This window comes from Ctenopharyngodon idella, chromosome 8, assembly GCF_019924925.1.
Source record: "Ctenopharyngodon idella isolate HZGC_01 chromosome 8, HZGC01, whole genome shotgun sequence".
Classification (NCBI taxonomy): Eukaryota; Metazoa; Chordata; class Actinopteri; order Cypriniformes; family Xenocyprididae; genus Ctenopharyngodon; species Ctenopharyngodon idella.
The window spans coordinates 767269-791238 of record NC_067227.1 but is presented as its reverse complement, the minus strand read 5'-3'; the positions used below and the strand labels follow the sequence as shown (position 1 = coordinate 791238).

Below are 23970 nucleotides of genomic sequence, written 5' to 3'. Positions count from 1 at the left end.
ATACTTTTTCTTTTAATATTTTATTTGAGTTAAAATAAATGTTATGTCAAAGTTTTTTATGGTTTTAATTTTTTTGACTATTATAATCTTGAGATAGCCTATTAATTTGTTTTTTTGTTTGTTTGTTTGTTTTAGACCTAGATAAATTATAAATGATACATTTTTTTTTTTTTTTCAATTGTAAAATCTATGTTGATATACAATTAAAGATGCTAACCACACTTGCATCTCTCTTGTTCTAAATATATGGCATTCTGAGCAGTTTGCTACAGCAGATTGAGTGGTGACATATCTTGCCCCACTTTCCCCTTGTAAATACACCAGGTCAGTGTTTATTTCTGAGGACAGATGGGTTTTTATTGTTATGCTGTAGTTGAGTCAAGCACAAGAGGGCAGTGGAGAGCAGCGGGCTGAATATAAAGGGCTTTTGCTCCTCATGTGCCCTCAGTGAACTCCACACCCAGATGCAGACAGTTGGCTCCATTCCAACACATGCTTCTCTGCTGTCCTCACATAACAGGGCCAAACACATACCTTCCCTCTCTCTTCTTCTCTCTCACACACCGCTTCTTTCTTTCCCCATTTAACCTTCTTGTATATGCATTTTAAAAAGTTGGCAGGAGATATATATATTTTTTTCAATTAAAGTTTGTTTTCAGACTATTTTTGTTGATGTTTTAGGTTGTTTTTATGATAGATTGCCTTTTCAATTTTGATGATTTCAACTTTTGTAGGATTTAAAACATATAATGTTTAAATAGTAATAATTTTTCATCTTAAGGTAATTGACTTTGTTTCACTTGTAACTTGGCGAAGCTACAAGATGAGAAAATACATGGAAAATACTAGCTTTTATTTTTATTTAGCTTTTAATCGAAATGTACATATTTACTAATAGCCTACAGCAAGATGTTGTAAACATAAAGGTGATTAAACAGGCCCATGTCATCCATATGAGCAAAAATTACCGTCATGTTCGGTTCATGCAGTTAGACGACAAATACAGTCAGTCACAGGTGATCCACACTCCTATCCAGAAGGGGGTGCATGCGGTAATGCAACGCTGTTTGCAAACCGCCACAAAAGGAACAAACACAGAAGAAAAACAGATGATCTGCATAGATAAGTTTACGTGTTATATCTCAACCATTGTTTCAACTGCTGAAAGACATCAATAAAACAGCTTAAGAATAATATCCCACGTAGCATTACAGCATTACAGTTACCTCAGGTCAGTCATTTAGTGTCCACAGCATGTTAGTTCACTAGAGAAATAAAGCATTTCACTAAATATATGCACTATATTAGCTTATAAATTCATTATATTTACTTTACCTGCTAGTAATGTCTTAATTATTTAATATTTGTTTAAAAAAATTTGTCATGAAAACAAGTTATGACAGTAACTGTGTAAATGATTCTATTTTAAAAATAGAGTAGAAAAATAATTGAAAAACAATTTTATAATTAGATTAAGAAGTTAATGCAAAACTTGCCTTATGTGCAATTTACATGTTTTTTTATTTTTTTATTTGAGTATTAATTATTATATCTAAAAATAAATTGCAACTGAATTGGGCTCTGTTGTTAATTGTAACCTTTAATATTATAGTAGTTTTTTTATCCTTAAGAAAATGTTAATTATAATTGAATTTATTTAAAAAGAGAGACACAATTTGTTCAATAAACCACTTTTTAATAAAAAAAGAAGAAAAGAAGCAATTTTATGTTTAGTTTTCTCCCCCCTGCTGTACGGAACCCGTACCGAACCGTGACTTCAATACCGAGGTACATACCTGAACCGTCATGTTATATATAATATAATATAATATAAGTATAAAGGATTTATAAAAACCAACAAGTCTGTAAAGCCGTCACAGTTGGTTGCTGAAACAAAGAGTAGTTGAGGCAGGAACTAATCGCAGCAGTCACTTTTATTACCAATTCAAACAAAATAAGAAACACGCAGGAGTACAGGAGAAAACAATACATGTAGGCAGGAGAAACACAACCAACTAAAAATAAATGAGAACAGACCAAGAACGACTCAAACTGAAGGCTATAAATCCACAGAGAAACCAAAGAGCTAAACAAGGAGCAGGTGAAACAAATCAATTAAACAATGAGTTGCTATGACAACAAATGAGAACCATGGAAACAAAACACAGTAAAACAACTAAAAAGTTTAAGGAAAACTAAACAGAAACCAAACTGAATGTTAGAAAAGTTGTGCATGCACAAATACTCTGTTTTAGATGCTGTCAGTGTGTACATTTTGACATTACAGGCCTTGTTTCACTTGTAAGGTAGCAAATCTACAAGGTGCTTATTAAAGGGATAATGTAATATTCCCCATAGATAAAATGTCATCCATATGATTTGGGGAATTTTTTTTTTATTTTTTATTTTTTATGAAATAAACAGATTTTTCAATTTAAAACAGACAGTATGATTCGAAAAATGGTTTGAACTCAAGAAGTGCAAAACAGAAGCGCATTCATTAGTGATCTCAGTGACGAGGAGGGGAAGAGTCAGTTCAGTTATGTTATATTCAATGTTATTTTCTCTTTATGCTTGATGCACCTTTGGCCTGTCGTGTTTGACTGCGGGTCAGGCTGCCGGATTGCTTCCCGGTCATCCAGAACTGGGTCAGACTGTTCTCCTGTCACTTCCTGTAGCATCAGCGCATGCAGTGAGGGAGAAGGGGACGTAACTAGTGTGAGTCACTGATTTCTGTGACAGACCTGCACACGCGCATTTCCTCTCTGTGTTACGTAGCCTGCCGTGTGATTATCTAATTAACCCATATCATAGTCAAGTTATTGGAAACAGAAGCCCAATATGTAATTAAACAAAACAGATTTTCATGCTTCATGCTTCCCCACATTGTGTAAATTGACCATTCGGCTTACATAAAATGCTAAATAAATTTGACAGTCATGCTGATTATCTGCAATTCACATCCATATTCAGTGATCTGGACTGCAAATGCACATTTAAAGGGATTGTTCACCCAGAAACTAAAATTGTCATAATTTACTCCCCCCTCATGTCGCTACGAAGTCTTTCTACCACGAAACACAAAATGTTTTTCCATACAGTTACAAGGAATGGCTATAAAAGCTTTGAGATGGACACAAAATATTGTAAAGGTGGTCATTGTGTGCTGTATTTCAAGTCTTCTGAAGCCATATGATAGATTTGAGAGAGAAACTGAAAAAGCTATGTGCTTAATTGTATTGAATGTGCACTTGTAGTGTACTTCAAATCTTAAAAGTGTGTGTGTGTGTGTATATATATATATATATATATATATATATATATATAAAAAACTACTTGCAGATAATATAATAGACTTAATATTAACACTTAAGTGTTAGAAACATAATCATAAAAGTGAACCAAGTACACTTAAGTACACTTTTAAAAAAAAGTGCACTGTAAAAAATGTCGAATTAAAAGTTTTAAAGTACATTTTAAATCATTGTTTTAATAAATTTTGTTGTGTTTTGAAGTACACATATTTTGATGTTTTGACTAACATACTAAAGCTCATGTAAAATACTTGATTATAATTTTAACTGAAGTGTGTTATTCAATATTACATTTATATTAAATACAATATGAAATGTATTAAAATTACAACTTACAATTACAAATGCGTTATACAAGTTTCAACAGAAATTACATTAAAGTATATTTTAGTTGATCATAAATGCTTGTCAGTACATTCAGCAGTAAACTTTAACCATATTTCAGAGACAATAAAAGAAATTATGAAATTACATATAAAGATGTACTTAAGTCCTACTTAAGTAGGTCAAAAAAGCAACACTCAAGTTCATTTTATTGCTTTTAATATAAATTAAACTATAATACATTTTCATTCAGTATGTAATTAATATGCAATTAAGTGTCTGAAAACATACAGTCAGTTTGTACTCAAGTATATACTTTTAAAGTATGTTATTTCCATACCTACTTTTTAAAAAAAAATCTTTTTCACAGGGGCATTCATGAGTTCATTAGAGAAGTAACATTATTACAATGTACCAATGTAAATGAATGTTTCTTTTGAATTTGAATCCGATTTTTTTTCAGTTCAGACAAAACTAGTCTCACTGACTTGGCATTTAACGACTCACTGGAAGGGAAGGTTATCAGTGAATATCAACTTTAAAACGTGGTCTGTCGCTTTTCCCTCATGATTCAAGTTCAGAAGAATATTTCTAAAGCTAATGCTGTTTTCATCCTGTTTTTTAAGATATATTTTTGCCGTTTTTGCCTTTATTATGATAGGACAGTGAGCAGACAAGATTCGAAGTGGGAGAGAGAGAGAGGGGGAGCAGGATCGGGAAAGGTCAGAGAGCCGGGAGTCAAACTCGGGTTGCCTGAAGCTCAACAGCACTATATGTCGGTGCTGCCCACGAGGCTATCGGCGTGACTTTTCATCCTGTTTTAAAGCTCGAAAGCTTTAGTGCCCATTCATTGTAATTGCATGGAAAAGAGTGACCTGCACAGTCAGAATTTTTCCTTGTATGTTCCACAAAAGAAAGAAAGTCACAAGGGTGGGTAAATGAAGTCAGAATGTTCATTTCTGGATCACTTCAACTATTGCTAAGTGAGTTTTCTGCAGCAAAAGACCAATTTAGGGTTGAAAAAAACCAAGCGCAAGAAATCAGAGGCCAAGACTGTGGTCAGTGCTCTCTCTCCAGACTTTGCTTGTTTGCATGCTGTGGGTTTTAATGCTATTATAGTCCTGTGAGTCAGGTCTCGCTCAGAGTCACAGAGAGTGCCAGTTTGGTCTGGTCACCATAGTAAAATCTCCATATGGGCAGCAGAGACACGAACTCAGCCGTATTCCTCCTTCACCTCAGACACTTTCCACTGTAAAAGACAAATAGAGAAAAGAAAGAGCGAGACTGGGGAGAAGAAAAAAATAAAACAAAAGCTTGGTTTAGGCTGGCTGGAAAATGTCAATGTGTTAGAAATTTCCCAGCACGTAAAGCAAACTAAACAGGGCAATTACGTTGGGATTGTTTCCAGATGATTCTATCTCTCTTCCTGCTGAAAAAGGGGGAAACGGGCTTTTCAAGAACTGAGTGCACTGATAGTTTCTCTTTTCGCTCGTGTGGGAAGGTCAAAGATGGGTGTGAAAAAGGTGTTGCTTAGCTCCTCAGTGGTAACTGTTGTATGTTTATATATTTATTTTGCAGAAGTGGGTTTTTATGCCGAGTTGTGATCTATTTCAGGCAAGATCTATTTTAGCATGACGGTGGTGAGAAGTCTGGACCGGGTTTAGAGGTCAGCCAAAGCGCAACCAGCTGCCCACCGACCGGACAATAGTACTGTTTAGTAACTGAATACACAGAATACACTGAGAACGTTGTTGTATGAATTTTAAAATCGGTCTAGTGTTTGGTCGCAGACAACGTCAGTGTCTTTAAAGGAGTCATTTACAAAAACAGCAGGTTTGTGCACACGTTAAGCCATGGTGCTCATTCTGGAAAAGAACATTTGAGTATGGCTCGCAACATTTTCTGATCCTGAGATCTTGGGAAGATTCTCGAAGAACTTCCTTTCTAGGTCATTGTGGATGATTTCCAGGGCATTCCTATGTGGTTTCTAAGGTGTCTCAAATGATTTTAAACACTTGGTATGCGATTGCCATGGTTTAGGGCACGGCTGGGCAACTCTGGCCCTCGAGATCCACTTTCCTGCAGAGTTTAGCTCCAACCCTGATCAAACTCACCTGGCTGTAGCTGTCTAGGTCTGTGTCCTAAATCACCCTTATACCCTTAAATAGGGCACTATTTGAGGGGACAGTCATTTGTAGTGGTGTCCTAAACTATAGAGGACGTTATCGAGTGCACTCGTTCAATCCGCAATGCACCGCAATAACGAGTATACTGATGTACGCTCAACAGCTAGAGAATACCCATAATGCACTGTGAGAGTCTCGCGCCGAATGTATTCCTGCGTCTGACCAGAAGATGGCGCCTGCAGCTGAATCATCCATCCATCCATTTTCCAAACCACTGGTCCAATGTGGCTACAGCGTAATGTCATACACAGGTATAAATTCCTTTTTAAAGGGGTAGTTGATTAACATTAGCTAGTGTGTAATGTTGCTGTTAGAGCATAAACAACATCTGCAAAGTTATGATACTCAAAGTTCAATGCAAAGGGAGATATTTTCTTTTAAAGAATTCTGTTTAAGGACTACAACAAATTGGGTTAGTGGGTTAGTGACATCACAATATACATAAACCCCGCCCCCGAGAACACACAACAAAGGGGGTGAGGCCATGTTGGGCTGCTTTAGAGAAGAGGAAGATTTGTTGTAGTAGAGTGTTGTTGACATGCCATCATCTTACACCAGACTGTTTCACAAACGAGGGTCAATTCAACACTGGATTTGCACAAAAGATTAACATGACGGCACATGCTAGTGGATGAGTTGAATCAACTCCACAGCAACTACATAAATTTATCCACTAACAATAAATTTATCCACTGACAATCCTCATTTTGGCTGCGTGAGATTCTCCAGCTTTGTTGTTGCTGAGCAACCGAAGCGTGAGCTGTTAAAGCTCCGCCCCCTTCTGGAAAGGGAGCAGCGGCTCATTTGCATTTAAAGGGACACACACAAAAATGGCATGTTTTTACGCACACTTAAATAGGGGCAAATTTGACAAGTTATAATAAATGATCTGTGGGGTATTTTGAGCTGAAACTTCAGGCACATTCTGTGGACACCAGAGACGTATATTACATCTTGAAAAGGAGCCATTATAGGTCCCCTTTAATTGATTATTAAATTGTTAGTTAAAGGGGACCTATTATGCCCCCTTTTACAAGATGTAAAATAAGTCTCTGATGTCCCCTGAGGGTGTATGTGAAGTTTTAGCTCAAAATACCCCACAGATAATTTTTTATAGCATGTTAAAATTGCCACTTTTTGGGGTTGAGCAAAAATGCACTGTTTCAGTGTGTGCCCATTAAATGCAAATGAGCTGCTGCGCTCGGCCTAAGAGGGCGGAGCTTCACCAGCTCGTTCTCCGTGTGTGGGGATTAATAAATTAATCAACTCCGATTAACTGTAATAAAGTGCTCTCACCTTCATTACTGCCGTATCCAGTATCACTCTGGAGACTGTAAGCTGGATCACGAACAGTTTGTACTGATCTATCCTTCAGTAATGACTTTTTAGCACAATCTCTGTTTTGTATTGTCCCTTTGTATTGACATTTGTTCACAAAGCAGTCCGGTGTGAAATGATTCGTGCAGACATAAACAAATTTCGGTAGGGTTGAGGGAGCATTTTCTTCGAAAACAAAATGAATCCACCTCGTCTTCAGCGGCTCAGATTTAGGGAGTAAATGGAGAGAGCTATGTGGATTAATCCATCCAGCTACAGAACACCTAAAACGCTTGAGAGACGTTCTCATCAGTGCAGCAATGGCGGACTGTGAACTCGCTGTGAACTCGTTCAGGGCGGTTCTATGTTAAGACGGCAGTGTGTCAACATTCGTGGGCGGGGCCTGTGGCTAATGTGACGTCACACTGCCAGGGATCTGTAAACGGCTTGTTCTGAGACACTACTTATGATTTTATAGGGATTAAAAAAAAAATGAGTGGTTGGATTTTTATCATTATAGGGTGGTTGTGTACACACACTGCCAACACACATTTATGTCCAAACACCATGCAAAAGTGAATTTTGCATAATAGGTCCCCTTTAAGGTTTATACAAGCTAGTTTCCATGACAGAGTTCAAGATAAATCTTTTCATTACTACTGGAGCTGCCAGTTTTCTAAGTTTCAAATGATTTAAACAGCAAGCCCAAACTATGTAAAAGCAGCAGCCCTTCCTGCACATTCAGTGTCCGAATTCACTCACTCGTTTTCATTCACTCCCTTAAGTGAACTATATTAGTGAACTAATGTAAACTAATAGTGAATGAGGGTCCAGGGGGTATTGGACACAGCCTAGTAATCCAGAAGACCTTGATTAGCTTGTTCAGGTGTGTTTGATTAGGGTTGGAGCTAAACTCTGCAGGAAAGTGGATCTCGAGTTGCCCACCTCTGAATTAGGGTGTTTGTATCACTCCATTTATCCATTTTCACAATGTTCCAGAACAGAGTATGTGAGTGGTGCAGAGTATAAGTGGAACAGGCAGCACATTTGTGGGATTTTGCCTAAGGAAAGGCAAGGTTTTTGGAAAACTGGAGCATCTGTGTTTGCTTGAAGCATAGCCCGCGTCTTCTTGTCTACAGCTGAAACTCAGCCGTGCTGATATTCAATACAGTAGCACTGCTGTTTGTCTAATATTGCCTGAATTCTAGAATTGCATATCTTTCATCTCTGATGAATAGTGTCAATTGATTGTAACAAGATGTTTTTGACTAAAGTAGATGGTGTACTTACCTTACCTCTTCACCCAACAGTCTTTGCTGGTGTCCCGATAACGCTGTGCAAATGACTCTTCCCAGAATTTCTTTCACTGCTCCTGAAGTGAGCAAGTTGCACTGCTCGTTTTTGACTGAGGTTCTTGCACCGCAGTTTGCATTCATTGATCAGTGAGTTGTGTCCATTGGAAACCCACCGACAGCAATGAATGTTTATTGCAGTCATTAGTGGGCTAATACACCCATACTTCTCTTTCCAGAAGCGTTTCGAGATCGCTCCTCATTACGTTGTTTTTTTTGGCCACCCTCAGGGTACAGTCAACGGTCGATGGTTTATTATAGAAGCTCAAAACTCACCGACAGCGTTGAATGTTCACCAAGGGACCAGAAAATCTTGTAGGACAATGGTCGTTTTAGTGTGGACCTACTGTAGAAACACCAGGTGCGGTTTGGTGAAAAGTATTACGTTGGAATGGAATTAAAGCCAACATGTAATCATAAAACAAAATAAACAAGATATTCAACAACATTAAAAAATGTTGGCTGAATTTGGATTTTAAAAAAAAGGTGTTGACATTAAACAATACTTTGTGACTTTTAATCTGTCTTTTAGCTTGAAGGGCGTCTATATGCTACTCCTAAAAGTTTGAGAAAAAGAATGATGATGACTCATCCTGCACTACACAGATTTTTGTCCAATCAAATGCTCTTTAGAATGCCCCGCCCACTATTACCACTTGCAACTTACTAGCAAGTGAAATATTTATTAGTATTTGTCTCGCCCAAACTTCCTGCAAGTAATTGGAAATATGTCAGCACATGACTGCTTTCATCAAGCGATTTCATGGGATCTTTAAAAAAAAAACCCCGAAGACTAGAACAAGAAAAACACATCACAGCATGAGATATAATACAAATGTGAGGTAAAAACCCACTAAACCTGAGTGATGCCTGGGTTTTACTTTTCTTTTAATGTGTCTCTTGCTCTCGCTGTCTTTTTCGCTGTCTCTCTCTCTCTCTCTCTCTCCAGGCCTGTTCTCTTTACCCTGATCTGAACCCCAGCCTGTGTTTCCTGTGTGAGAGCTCTTTGAGGCAGGCATGCATTATTAATGCACGCTCCCATTTGACTGCTCCTCCAAACTACGCAACCAATCCCGGTGACTTTTAAACACACTCTCTCCCCCCCCTCACTCCTCTGGCACAGGAATCAAGAGGACTGAGTATGTTGAGGGATTTCAAAAATCCCTGATTAGAATATCATGCGAGGTATGACTATGAAAGGAGAACGTAAGTCTGTGCGGTTCTTTGGGATGCAGTTTTGTACGAATGGGCATGAGACCTCATCAGTTTTATGGCGTTAGTAAAGAAAGAAATGTTTGAGTAAGGCAGCATTTAGGACTGCAAAATTAATCGAATAAATAATCAATACGATTACGGCTGCAATTAAAGTGTAACTTCGCCGATTTTCACTGCACTGTACAATGTCAGTGACAATGTCAGTAGTAATATTTGTCAGCAAAAGTCCGGACTTTTGACAGATCCAGGGCTTTTGTAAAAAACTACAGATTATACTTCAGCATTTTTGTATCCCTCCCACGGACAGTTGGATCGACAGAGGGTTATTAACAAAACAGTTATTGTAAGGGTAGGTTTATCACTGAAAATTGTATCGTACCGTCTACTCTTTAAACAGCATTATGGTAAAGATGGAACACTATGACAACCACTTTCTTTCAGTCGCGGCGCTCTTACTTTATTTTTTGCAGCCTTTAGCCGCTGCCTACAACGCTCTAGATCCACTGGAAACTGAAAATAACTCACTCCCGGTAAACGTTTACGCTTTGAATTCTTGAACCCGGGAACAATACAAGTCGACACCATTATGATTAAAAGTTTACTAAGAAGTATTTCCTACTAAAGCAAGATGGTATTTGACTCTGCTAAGCATATCCATACCTGACTGATGGGAGTGGACTTGGACGGCAATGTGCCCAAGTGCATTATGGGTGTTAAAGTTTTCCTACCTATTTGGCAAAAGGGAAACAACAGCCTTTTTTCTCTGTTTTCTCAGGTAGCACTGAATTTTTTCACCTTTCTACTCTATAGGCAGCCAAGTTTTTATTGAAAGCATATTTTGCCAGTGATGAAGTATCCCTTTAATCATTTTTAGTTAACAGGGGGTCTGTGGTGATACTGCTGGAGATTATTATTGGGCGAGTTTTTCTTTTTTATTTATTGTTTTCTCTCATTTTATGTATATATATATATATATATATATATATATATATATATATATATATATATATATATATATATATATATATATAGGCTGATATTGTATATTTAATTTAATTATTAAACATACTCATTTCCCTTATTTTTATATTTAGATTACTCATATAACACTAATTTAATCTTTAAAAACACTAGTAATTTATTAACACTGTTAAATCTTAGAATAATTATCCATTTTGTTGTGATTCATAAATTCACTTCTAGCATTTTATTTTATTTTTTTTGTGTTTTATTGTTAATTTATTTCGACAAAATATAAGTCATTTATTGGTTATCGGCTATAACATGAAAATAATTATTGGTTTATCGGTATCGGCCATAATATTAATGTTGATGTGCACTTCTATGTTTGTGGAAAAAAAAAGAAAGAAAAAAAAAAAAAAAAAGAAGTGTGCTTAATTCTATTGAATGTGTTTTTCAAATCTTAAATTTATATTTTAATAAACTTTACATGCAGATAATATAATATTAATGAAACAAAAAGCCACTTAAATTTAAGTGCTTTCATGACTTTTCATGTTTTTTTTAAAACAGTTAGGTGTCAAATTAAAAGTTTTAATCTTTTGTAGTGCTGTAAAGAAGTACACTTATTTTGATGTTTTAATCTACTAAAGCACATGTAAAGTACTTGTATATAATTTGAACTTTAGTGTGTCATTTTATATTACATTTAAATTACAATACATTTTCATTCAGTTGCAATTAAAATGCAATTAAGTATCCAAAAACAATACATTCAGTTGCACTTAAGATTATTCTTTTAAAGTACATTATACCTGTAATAAGTTCGCTTTTTAAAAGTATGCTAAAATTTCTTTTTCACAAGGGTACCAAAAATGCAATATCATGTTAAAGTTAACTAATTAACTGTCCCTCCAACAATAAAATGCGGAGCCATTAAAATACTCTTAGATCTAGTTAAATATAATGCGATGGGAGTATTCTAGTATTGTAACTTTCTGTGTATAATTTATTCAGATTTTAATTTTTTTTTTTTTTTTTTTTTTTTTTTAATGCTGCTACAGTGCCAATTTGAAGTTGACTGTTTAGGTCTGCATTTGATGTATAAAATGGCAATAAATTCATTCAGGAGCGCATGATTACAAATACAGATTTTATGATTGATTGCAAAATGACACACATCATAACTGTGGATTATTTTACCCTAATAATTATGCAGCCCAAGCTGTGTTATTGAATACAATTCAGATATTGACTTCAGCTAGATCTTCACTGAAACCAAGAGCTCTAGTGTTGGGTATTGCACCTGGTTTCAGCTAAGTGAAACGGTTTAACGGCTGGTGGCCTACATGTGTGTATGTATATGTGTGTGTGTGTGTGTGTTTGTGAGCAGGTGAAACCCTCAACCTCGGTGAACCCCAGAGCAGGCTCTGTTATCACCTTTCACACACCTGCTCACACCAGCAATGGACGACCAATGGACCGCTTGCACGCGTGAGTGAATGAATGTCTCAAAGTCCCTCTATCTCCTATTAAAAATGCATTCCCTCATTTACTGAGGAGCACTTGCTTACAGCGTCGGATTGAAGTGCACTGTATGTTTGGCACTATCGCTCTGTTCCAATAACCAGAGCCAGGCCATGAAACATCTGGTTTGTAAAGCGGCGAATGGGAATGAGACTGGGAACTTCCCCTTCTGATAGCGCGGCCAGAGAGTCTCTCAGGCTGCGCTTCCTGCCTCCTGCTGCTAGCGGTGTGTGAGGAGGGGAAAATAGACCTCAGGCACCCTCTTCTACTTTTACAAGAGTGTAGGAGTGCTGAAAATGACCAATTTCACACCACTGCAGCATTCATTTGAGCAGATATGCCCAGAGACTGCTTTAGTTACAGCTAAAAATGTCTCCTTTTTGTGGCTGTGAACTAGGGATGCACCGATACAGAAATTTTAGATAATACTAATTGCCGAATATAAATATATATATATATATATATATATATATATATATATATATATATATATATATATATAATATGTATATGTTTATGTTTATAACCAGTGTGATTGCAGATATAATACAGCCTTTTTACAGCAAGTTGTGTAATTAAAATGATTTTTGTGTGTATGTGTGTGTGTGTATATATATATATATATATATATATATATATATATGTGTGTGTGTACTGTATATATATATATTTAACAAATTTATTAGACCAGCAGCCAATGTAAGGTTTGTGGCACAGCTGCTCTAAACTAACAGTATTAGTGATCACCAAAATCATTTTTTATGTTTCTGTAATGGTTAATTCACACCAGTATGTGTAAGCTCTTGAGTCACAGTAGTGTTTCTAATGTTAAAAATATAATTATTGTTGGGATTTAATGGTAAAAGATAATTATTAAAGATAATTAAAGATAGATCGCACAAAAGTTTCATCAAAAGCTAGCCTTTGGGGACAACTAGAAACTATTTTGAAGTCTACATATATATATAATCTCAAAAGTTTTTATACAGTATGTTTTTTTTTTTTTTATATATAAATGTTTTTAAAAGAAGTCAGTTTGTACTGTTGTGTAATTTTTTTTTTTTTTTTTTTTTCAGGATTATTTGATGAATAGAAAGTTCAAAAGAACAGCATTTATCTGCATTATAAAGATTTTGCAATGTCTTTACTGTCACTTTTGATCAATTGAATGCATCCTTGCTGAATAAAATTATTAATTTCTTTCATTTCTTTCCAAAAAAAAAAAAAAACTCTTACTGACCCCAAACTTTTGAACGGTAGGGATAATGTTACAAAAGCTTTCCATTTCAGATAAATTTCTGTTCATCAAATATTCCTGAAAAAAAACAAAAAGTACACAACTGTTTTCAACAGTGATAATAATCATAAATGTTTCTTGAGCATCAAATCATCATATTAGAATGATTTCTGAAGGATCATGTGACACTGAAGACTGGAGTAATGTTGCTGAAAATTCAGCTTTGATCACAGAAATAAATTATATTTTTAAAGTATATTAAAATAGAAAACCATAATTTTAAATTGTAAAAATATTCCACAATATTACTGTTTTTGCTGTATTATGGATCAAATAAATGAAGCCTTGGTGAGCCTTCTTTTAAAAACATTAAAAAATCTTACCGTTCAAAAACTTTTGACCGGTAGTGTGTGTGTGTGTGTCTGTATATTATTTATATATACTTTGATGTTTTTCTGTTTGTAAAATCTGCTCAAACAGACAGATGCCAATAATTAAAAGCAAAAAGTTAGTCACCTACGTGTTACGCATTTCTACTCTACATTTAATTTTAATTTTTTTTTTACTACTTCAGAATATTATTTTACTTCTGGAATTATTGTTATCTCCCTTCTCATTTTATGTTTTTCTTATACTTGTGCCAAATGGAACTGCAAAAATAATGTAACCGGTTTCCAAACTAAAAAAAAAGTATCTCTGCATATTAAATTAATATAAAATATAAAAATATGATCTCATTCTTTTCATGTCGTTCCAAAGCTCTGGTCACGTACGTTGTTCTGTAAACATTCTGCTAACCTGTCATACAGGTTTGGAATGAGTAAATGATGACAGGATCTTCAAACTCTTTAACTGGAATACACCAAAAAGCCTTAAAGTGTCTGAGAGTGTATGAAACACAACAGGACGTTTAAATCGAACACAACTAACCCTTCTGTGTATAGACCACAGGAGAGAATCAGGAGCATTTGATCTGTATCCCGTCTCACTCTTTCCATCCTTCTCATCACCATCCATCTATTCATCCTCGTCTCTCTCTTTCTTTGGCAGTTCAAAGACGGTCTCTCCTCTCTTTTAAACCCCCCACCCATCCACCACCCACCAACCTCCCCGTATCTCTCCTCTCTTTCATAGCCCGCTGGTCTAGCCCTCATTAGAATGGTGAGGACTTGAGCTGCTGAATATGTATGCCGCTCAGGAGAGGAGAGGAGGGATTGTGGATTAAGGGAATGAAAGAGGAGGCTGTCGGGTCTCTGATGTTGGCCGTGACATTTCCATGATGGCGGCTGTCTGCTCCCTTCACGTCGGAGCTCATTGTTCGGGGGTCAGAGCCGAACGACTTTCACTCCTCCATCAACGCGTCAAACTCACGGCCGTTCTGCAGAAGAGAGAGAGAGAGAGAGAGAGAGAGACAGACACTTAGACACTGACCTATTTATTGCAGGTGTCAAAAAACAGACACCTTTGAAATGAGAAATGCTGCAAAAAATATTCAGGTTTCTCCTGAAACCTCAACCTGAATATTAAATATTTAAAATAAATATTAACCTCAGTATTAACCTAAATATAACATTTAGTTCAGCCCGACCCCATTCAAACTTTGTATATAATTTCATCCTTATTTCTTATAAGAAATATTAAAGTTTAAACGTGTCTTGTTGACGCACATTAATAGAATGTTTAGAATTTAAAATGCAACACATCATCGTAACATTTGCATACTGAATGTGATTGGTTCTCTTTTTCGTGGCTTTTGCATACTGAATTGCATTTCTTGCATCTATTTGCATACTGAATTGTGATTGGTCTTGCTATCTGTACATAAATCCTAGTGTATTAAGGCATTACTTTTGTTATTTCTTTTAGGAAATGCAAATTTGATTTCTTCTCATACTTTGGTGACTGAAAAGTATAAAAATGGAAGGAAAATAGGTGAAATTAATGAGAGATTGTTGTAGTAAAACCATCAAAACTGATTTTTTTTCCTTACATACTTATTATTTGAAGCTTAATAAAGCGTAAAATAACCTTGATGAGGTGATACGCCGTTAAATTAGTGTTTGCCCAAAGATGTGCAGAGCCAAATAAAAGTTTAACACACACACACACACAAACACACACACACACACACTTGATTTGGATGTTTAATCCGGGTTTAATCTGTTCCGTAGACGCCACGCTGCCACAGTGTTTGCTTCAAACTGAAGCTAATCTCCATCGCTTGCGTCCGATTGCTCTTTATCACCACACACACACGCGTCTCACTAATGCGGCTGTGGAAAAGAGTAAAATTGATACGCTCAAGCTGTGGGGCAATTACGATTGCTAAACGTTGATGTGTCCCTTTGTAAGCGTGAGTCTGTTTTCACATCACCGTTAGTGTCAATAATGATCGCTCGGCTAGAAGTAGGTTATCAAATGACGTCAATCAAACATGAAAACACAGACTTGCATTCTAGCGAAACGCCTCAGGGTCACCCGTCTTAAGTCGTTTGTATATATTGCTATCCGGTACACTCAGCACATCCACGACTCTTAGCTCAGCTTCGCTAATGAGGCACTCGTAAAGTACTTAACGTAAGCGTTTCCTCTGCATTTAGAGTTTAGTGGAAAGATGCTGAAACCCTGACGACGGCTGTGGGTTGATCTTAAAGAAATCAGGAGGCTTCTCCATTCACATTTCAAAGAGCGACTAAAGCTCAGTGGATTAGAGCGAACGAGCGGCTTGACAGGCCCTCGGAAAGCATTAACCACAGCGCTGGCAGTGCCTCGGCTCCGACTCTCTTCCCTTTGTGAGGGTTAAGAGCATTATCATACACGCTCCCCTTCTCATGCTGCCATCTTCACTCCCAGCTCCACTGTTTCATCTTTCTTTCTCGACTCAGCTTGTCTCGCACACACACACACATGGCCACGCTTCTTTCGTGTGAGGTGCTTTTGTAATGCATTAGAGAAACTTCAGTCCTGAAGTCAGCTGTCCTTATCTACAGCTGATGCTGCACTCTTCCACAACTCAATCCCTTCCTGTGTCTTTCTCCACTTGTCTTTTGTAAATGGATTTGATCTACTTGATGTACATGAACAAAGTCAACAAACAAGGTGCAAACTTTGACAGTTTTTAATGATTTTAGAAGCAGAGATTGACCCTACTTTTTCTGTAAGAGATCCACTGCTTTGACAAAAATGGGCATTTATAACCATTTCATGTGCCTTTGCTCATTCTAGTAAAGCTGTAGCACTGACAATATACAAAATACCTGGATTAAAAACTGCTGTACTTCATGAGCCAATAAACATGAACCCTTTTTAAGGGATAGTTGGCCCGCTTTGTTTCTTCTGTGAGGTGCTGGCTTTGCAGAACTGTTTTTGAAAGACATTTTGTATTCCACAGAAGAAACAAAGTCTTTCAGGTTTGCATCCCTACCCGTCTTGATGCGGTAAAATCTGTGTTTAGGTTTTAGACAATCCCAGTTGCTTTCTTTATGTCTGTTTGATTCCTTCCAGCTCAGACCACTTTGGCGGAAAAGCCAACAAGATCGCAACTTCTGAAGGGAAGCCTGACCACTGTTCCTGCTTTAACTTCAGACAGGGCGAAAAGGTATTTCTTTACGACTTCACACGCTCGTGTAGGACCGGGCTGTGAGAAGGCCGTAAACTACTGAAGGATTGTACGACTTACACCTCAAACGGCCACTGAAACAGTGTATAGATGATGATGAACACCTCCACCGTGCCGTAACGACATAACACTTGAAAGAGCGACGCAATATTTACAGCGTGTCGTTTCTGCCAGTGCACGCTTTTCTCAGTTCGCCCCGTTAGGAGAGAAACGGCGAACAGATGTGCGAAGCTAAACCGCAGCGGCACATCTGCGATGGAGGGGTGCCGTAATCTGCAGGTCCGGCTAAATCACAATAGGTTGACCTGTCTGGTGTGTAATCAGAGCAGGGGTGAGGGGGCTGAACAGGATTCCTGCGGATGGATTAGGCCACCGTATTAGAATGAGAAGTGGGGAATGAAAAAGGATGATGGGAGGAAGCGTTTTCGGGTTGTTTATGTGTGTGTGCGTGCTTTAGGTTTTACAGCATGTTGCTCTGGGTCTGCCGTTTGAGTCCTTGGTCGGTGGGTCTGATTAGTGCACTCTTCCTGTCCGCCTTGCAGTCGCATCAAAGACTTCCATATCCTGTCCCACACTCTCCCGCCCCTGACGTACCATCCCCCCAGACTCAGAGCTGTCTGATAATCTTGCGCACAGAGTGTGTGTGTGCGTGTGCGAGCTTTGTATTGGCTGGCTGGAGACTGAATCCTTTTTTCCAAGCGTGGGACTTGTCTTTTCTTAATTCATAGAACGTCAAACGCTGATATGATCTTTGACGAGATCAGTCAAATAGTCTGTATATGAGTGAGTAAAGGTGGATGTTGTGTGTTTGTGTTTCTGCCTGTATTTGCACAACTGAACAAGACTCTACATGTTGGGTAATTCAAAGCGTCTGCCATAAACACTGTCTGTATCCTGAGCAGGACATTCTTGGACATAAACATGTTTTATTGCGTCAGACGGGTTCCTCTGAAGATTAAAATCACGCCGGTGCTGCTGGTTTGTTTGATTATCCAGCAATATGTAAATATCTTCAGCCATTGGCTCATTTAAATAGTTTGTGATGTTTTGAGGACTCAATAATGCGCCCGCTTGGCTTTTTCAGAAGTCGTCTTTATGGATTAAGATCTTTGGACAAAAGCATTGTGTGAAGGGGGAAAAAAATAGGTAGACAGCATTTGCTGTCACTCAATACATTCCAACCCTTGTGACCCCCACCCACACACACTCGCACGCACAAAGAAAAAACACAAATTATGACTCCTTGTCATAATTACAGACCTTTTCCCTCCCTCTTGTTTTAGTAGCTAAAGTGAACTCGCTGCACCCTTATTTTGCCTCGCACAGATCTAAACTAAACAAAACAGTGAGAATACAGCTTCGTCAAACTCCTCGCTCTCTTTCGTATTTCGAGAGCAAGAGTCTGGCAACCTCTAACCCTTAGGGGCCCCTCAGCCGGCAAACGGCTGACCCCGTACAGCTCCGGGCCTGGATGAAGCTTGACCTAGTCTGTCTGGAGGGGGTCTGACGCTTTTGTCTCGCTGTCTGCCTTTAACCCCCACCACCACACACCTCCTCACTTCTGAACACTCTCGGCCACATCGCACCGTCCACACGCACTGTCCCGCAACTCTCCAACTAGGCTGTGAAACCTGCTCATTCACAAACCTCTCTCGTGTCTTTCCCAGCTGTATGAGTAGCGGTGATAGTGGAACTAATAGGGATCATCACGGTCTGTCTCTCAGGCGGCCGTCTGGACGCGGGAGCTTTGCGTGTGAAAAGCGTAAGCCCTCATTCAGAACTCAGATAACAGAAAAGCAAACAAGCACATAACGGCGGAATGCACTGAATGAACTCTGCCAGAGTGAAAGCGCACGGCGCGCCGCCGCGTCACACTCGAAACTACTTTTGAGCCACAACAAAGAGATAGAACTGAGAAAAAAGAAGAGGTTAGGAAGTGAAATGAGCTTGAAGTACTCACCCCTCACTGTACGGTCATCAGAGCCCACTTGCAGTTTTGAGAACGGCGGTTTTATCAAAAATGTGACCAAAAATGATTTTTTTCTTATCAAAAAGTAGCCTCCAAAATCTTGAGTCCTTCAAAATGAGTTAACTTCCAGAATAATCAGTCTTTTTTTCCGTACATTTTACACATCATAGTCGTTCGCCCGCTTCATTTGCTCCCGAACCCACACACAAGCACACGCAGTCGGTCACAAAGCAAACTGTAGGTACACAGAGTCCTCAGCCGGTCCCACACACACTCACAGCCTTGTCTCAGGCTGCTGGAATGGGCTATATATGACTCGGTTGATGGACAGGAGCACATTCTGTCAGGTGACAGACAGAAGCTCCTCTGATTGGCTGGCTGAGGCCAGCCCCGGGGCTAGAGCGCTGTGATTGGCTGCTTTTGAGGTTGCTGAAAGAAGAATCTCTCAGTATTCCAGACTACTGTTCTGGCCGGGGCAGGGCAGGACTGCTGCACTCTGTCAGTCCTAACACTAATCATTGAGAGAGAGAGAGAGAGAGGACACGAATAGTCAGAGTTGCAAATCTTGTGTGGCTATTTTGCCTCAATAAAAGTGTCAAGAAGTGAAGTTTAGGCAGCCGGGATGTTGGTTGCCTGCTCCTTTCAGTGTTGTGTTTCACATTTATTGGAGAAAAAAGAACTAACTAAAATACAGAAATAAAATATAAAGCATGTATGTTGTGTTATTGTTCCAAAATGGAAGACAAATATGGTCAGAATTACTTTAAAACCGAACAAATTATTATTATTTTTTTTTCCCTGATCTGACCTTCATTAAAATGTTTCAACGTCTGATTTTACTTGAAGCATGAAGTTGTATTGGAGCTTCAGAGAGAACATGAACAAAAGAACAGTGTTAATTTTGTCAGTATAACCTTCTTTAATTACTGGCTTTTGCTGTTTACAAATTATTATTATTATTTTTATTATTTTTTGTAAAAAAAAAAAAAAATAAAGATCAGGAAAAGCAACATTGCAAGACAATAACAATACACTATCAATGGTTTTATATGAATGCCGATGGGAAAAAATGTGGATAGAATTTATTCAAATAACCAAGCATAGTTGAGGATTGACCTAAGAGAGCTAGTGAATTGAACCACATTTCTAGCAGGTTAATTAGCTCGCTTAAACACATCATATATATAAATATATATGAGATTAATCTGCTATTTCCACAACAAACATATTACAGTTTCCAGTTGCATAAACAGTTTACAGGTGAACATCTGTTTAACATCAGTAGCTAATACTTCATTTGTGGATGCAGATATTTGGCACCTGATGATTAGTTGCGCCAGATGAATTCATTGACTCCAAATGACTCAAAATCTCATAACCTGGTTTGTTCTCGCACTCCATGTGCAACTGAGATTTCAAAGCGATGGTGGAGGGGAAGATTTCCAACTAATAACTACTTGAATTTCACATACATAGCTTTAAAGATTTTTTTTTTTTTTTTCAGAATTTTTCATGAAACTGAAATAACATCCTCATAAACAGTAAATGCACATTTTGTTACAATAGCATTATTTATATATATATATATATATATATATATATATAATAAATTTTTAATAAATAAATGTTTATATGTGACCCTGGACCACAAAACCAGTCATAAGTTGCACAGGTATATTTGTAGCAATAGCCAACAATACATTGTATGTGTCAAAATTATCGATTTTTCTTTATGCCAAAAATCATTAGGATATTAAGTAAAGATCATGTTCCATGAAGATATTTTGTAAATTTCCTACCATAAATATATCAAAAATGTATTTTTGTGAGTGGATATGCATTGCTAAGTACTTCATCTGGACAACTTTAAAGGCGATTTTCTCTATATTTAGATTTTTTTTGCACCCTCAGATTCCAGATTTTCAAATAGTTGTATCTCGGCCAAATATTGTATATTGTATATGTTTAAAAAAATTGACCTTTATGACTGGTTTTGTGGTCCATGGTCACATTTTTAAATGTGAGTAAAGTTTGGCTCATTACAGTTTGGCATGTTTTTTGGACATTATTGCCAACTACATGTTTTTTGTTGATTAAAATGTTGGGCAATTGGCATAAAATGGACAGAAATTTTGGTCAAAAGACAAAAACTATTGCTACAACAAAACACTTTATCAATATTAACACTGCAGATGTAGAAAATCAGCCATCATATCCGTAATTGGCTGTAGTAAAAATTATTTTCAGCTATCGTATTGGCTGCATCCCTAAAACTTTGAAATGCTTCCCTCCCTAGATGTTTATTTGGTCTTTCTCGCTCAGCCTGGTTTTATAGTGTGCTATTGTTTCCTGTTGCTGTTCAGATGTTTCAGATAAGGCTGCAGTCGTGTCTCCGAAGCGATGCGGAGCGACATCATCATGCTTTATTCTCTCCCATCCACCCTTCTCGACGATGACGACAAAGCCACGCTGGGACCGGAACGATTGCTTTCATTCTTATCTGATAACGTCTCGCCCACAGCCGTATAACTCTTTCCTCCTCTTGTTCCTCTTCTCGCAGCTCCTCTCCTTTCAGGTCCGAGTGCGGACTCCTTCAGAAAAGCAGGCCTCTGTCTAGATGGGGCCGTTCTCGCCATGCCTTCGCGTGTCCATATGCATGAGTGTGTGGCACAGCGAGCAGTCAGATGGAATAGATGTGAGTTGTGCCCAAGATGGCACCCCGATGCCCCCAGCGTAAACAGAGCATGAGTGTGGATGAGCAGGGCCGAGGGGCGGGGGCAGCCGAACCGTAAAATCATCTCGTTAGGATCCTCTGATTGTCACATCCGACTGAGGCTGATGCGAGGAGATTGCTAGGCCCATTTCTGCCGCTCGGCTCTTTGAGCGTTGGCCTTATCCTGCTTCAGCTTCGCTTAGCAGAGCATTAGATCTTCACTCCGATATGCTTCCTCCTCCATGCTTTCTGGCACAGGGAGTCGCAATGCAGACATGTTAATTGATTGCAAACCTCTAGCCGCAGTTGTGTACGTAATGCAAGGTTGGAATCGGTTGCATTCGCTTCAGATGTGGGTGATGAAATGTGGAATTTGCTAACATGCTAAAAAGCCCAATTTGGGTTTTATGAGGATAAATGGCAATTATTTTCTCGCCCTCATGTCCTTTATTTATGGTCATTATTTACTCGCCCTCGTGTTGTTTTATCCTTGAATGACACAATCCCAGCTAACAGGGAACGTTCTCATAACGTACGTTGGCTTACATTCTGGCAAGATTCTCTTAAATTTATGAACAAATTTTTTCCAGTAACGTTAATAGAATGTTCGTTCAAAGTTATCTGGTCGTTATTATTAATACATTGTTCATGGAACATTTTTTAAATGTTACTTGTTTTGGAACGTTCAGAGAACATTCAAAAGTAACGTTCCCATAATGTCTGCAAAATTATAAAATGGAATGTTCCCTTAAAGGGATAGTTCACCCAAAAATGAAATTTCTGTCATTTATTACTCACCCTCATGTCGTTCCACACCCGTAAGACCTTCGTTCATCTTCAGAACACAAATTAAGATATTTTTGATAAAATCCGATGGCCTGCATTGACAGCAAGATAATTAACACTTTCAAACACCCAGAAAGCTACTAAAGATGTATTTAAACCAGTTCATGTGACTACAGTGGTTCAACCTTAATGTTATAAAGTGATGAGAATACTTTTTGTGCACCAAAAAAACAAAATAACGACTTTTCAACAATATCTAGTGATGGGTGATTTCAAAACACTGCTTCATGAAGCTTCGAACATTTACGAATCTTTTGTTTCGAATCAGTGATTCGGAGCATGTATCAAACACACACGATTTCGCATGATTTCAGTAAACGAGGCTTCGTTATGTGATAAGTGTTTTGAAATTTCAATGGTTCACCACTGGGGGGCGTGACTTTGGCAGTTTGATACACGCTCTGAACCACTCATTCGAAACGATAAAAGATTCGTAAAGCTTCAAAGCTTCATGAAGCAGTGTTTTGAAATCACCCATCACTAGATATTGTTGAATAAAGTCATTATTTTGTTTTTTTGGCGCACAAAAAGTATTTCTCATCGCTTCATAACATTATGGTTGAACCACTGTAGTCACATGAACTGTTTTAAATACGTCTTTAGTAGCTTTCTGGGCATTGAAAGTGTTTATTATCTTGCTGTCATTGGAGGCCTCACTGAGCCATCGGATTTTATCAAAAATATCTTAATTTGTGTTCTGAAGATAATGAAGGTCTTACGGGTGTGGAACGACATGAGGGTGAGTAATAAATGACAGAATTTTTGGGTGAACTAACCCTTTAACATTCAAAATACTGGATGTTTAGAGAACATTCAGAAATTTTATAACTTAATGTTAACATTAGCAAAATGTTCTTAGAACATATTTTTTGTTAGCTGGGAAAGTTTAAAAAATCATCATAAAAGTATAAATTCACAAGATACACAGAAAAACATTCATCTTCTTCTGAATTGGTCTTTAGTCAGGGTGGTCGTCATATTGATGTTTTTTTTTTTTTTTTTTTTTGCAGATGAGGCTGTGAGGGATAGACTTAAACATTCTAGATCACATGTATGTTGTTTTTGTCTACTGAAAGGTTTTTTGAGAGGTATTTTGTGAGCTGAAGAATTGCCATGATGTTAAACAATAATCTACTGAAGTACAATCCAAGTACACAGCCTTGCTTTCATTCCTGTCCAAAAATGAAATCTGCCGCTATCCTGACTGAGGTCTCTTTCAAGTCTTCTTAAAGGGGACCTATAATGCCCCTTTTCACAAGATGTAATATAAGTCTCTGGTGTCTCCAGAATGTGTCTGTGAAGTTTCAGCTCAAAATACCCCACAGATCATTTATTATAGCTGGTCAAATTTGCCCCTATTTGGGTGTGAGCAAAAACACGCCGTTTTTGTG

At 37.8% G+C, this 23970-nt stretch overlaps 1 protein-coding gene and 1 long non-coding RNA gene across 2 annotated transcripts in view; one reads left to right on the top strand and one right to left on the bottom strand.

Moving 5' to 3' along the window:
* Positions 1-23970, top strand: part of nr6a1a (nuclear receptor subfamily 6, group A, member 1a) — a 138677-nt gene that overhangs the window by 14373 nt on the left and 100334 nt on the right. The window lies entirely within an intron of this gene.
* LOC127517588 (uncharacterized) lies at positions 10140-19304 on the bottom strand. Its single transcript, XR_007931332.1, has 2 exons — positions 19012-19304; positions 10140-14810 (listed from the first exon to the last, which is right to left on the bottom strand). It is a non-coding gene; the product is annotated as an uncharacterized LOC127517588 (long non-coding RNA).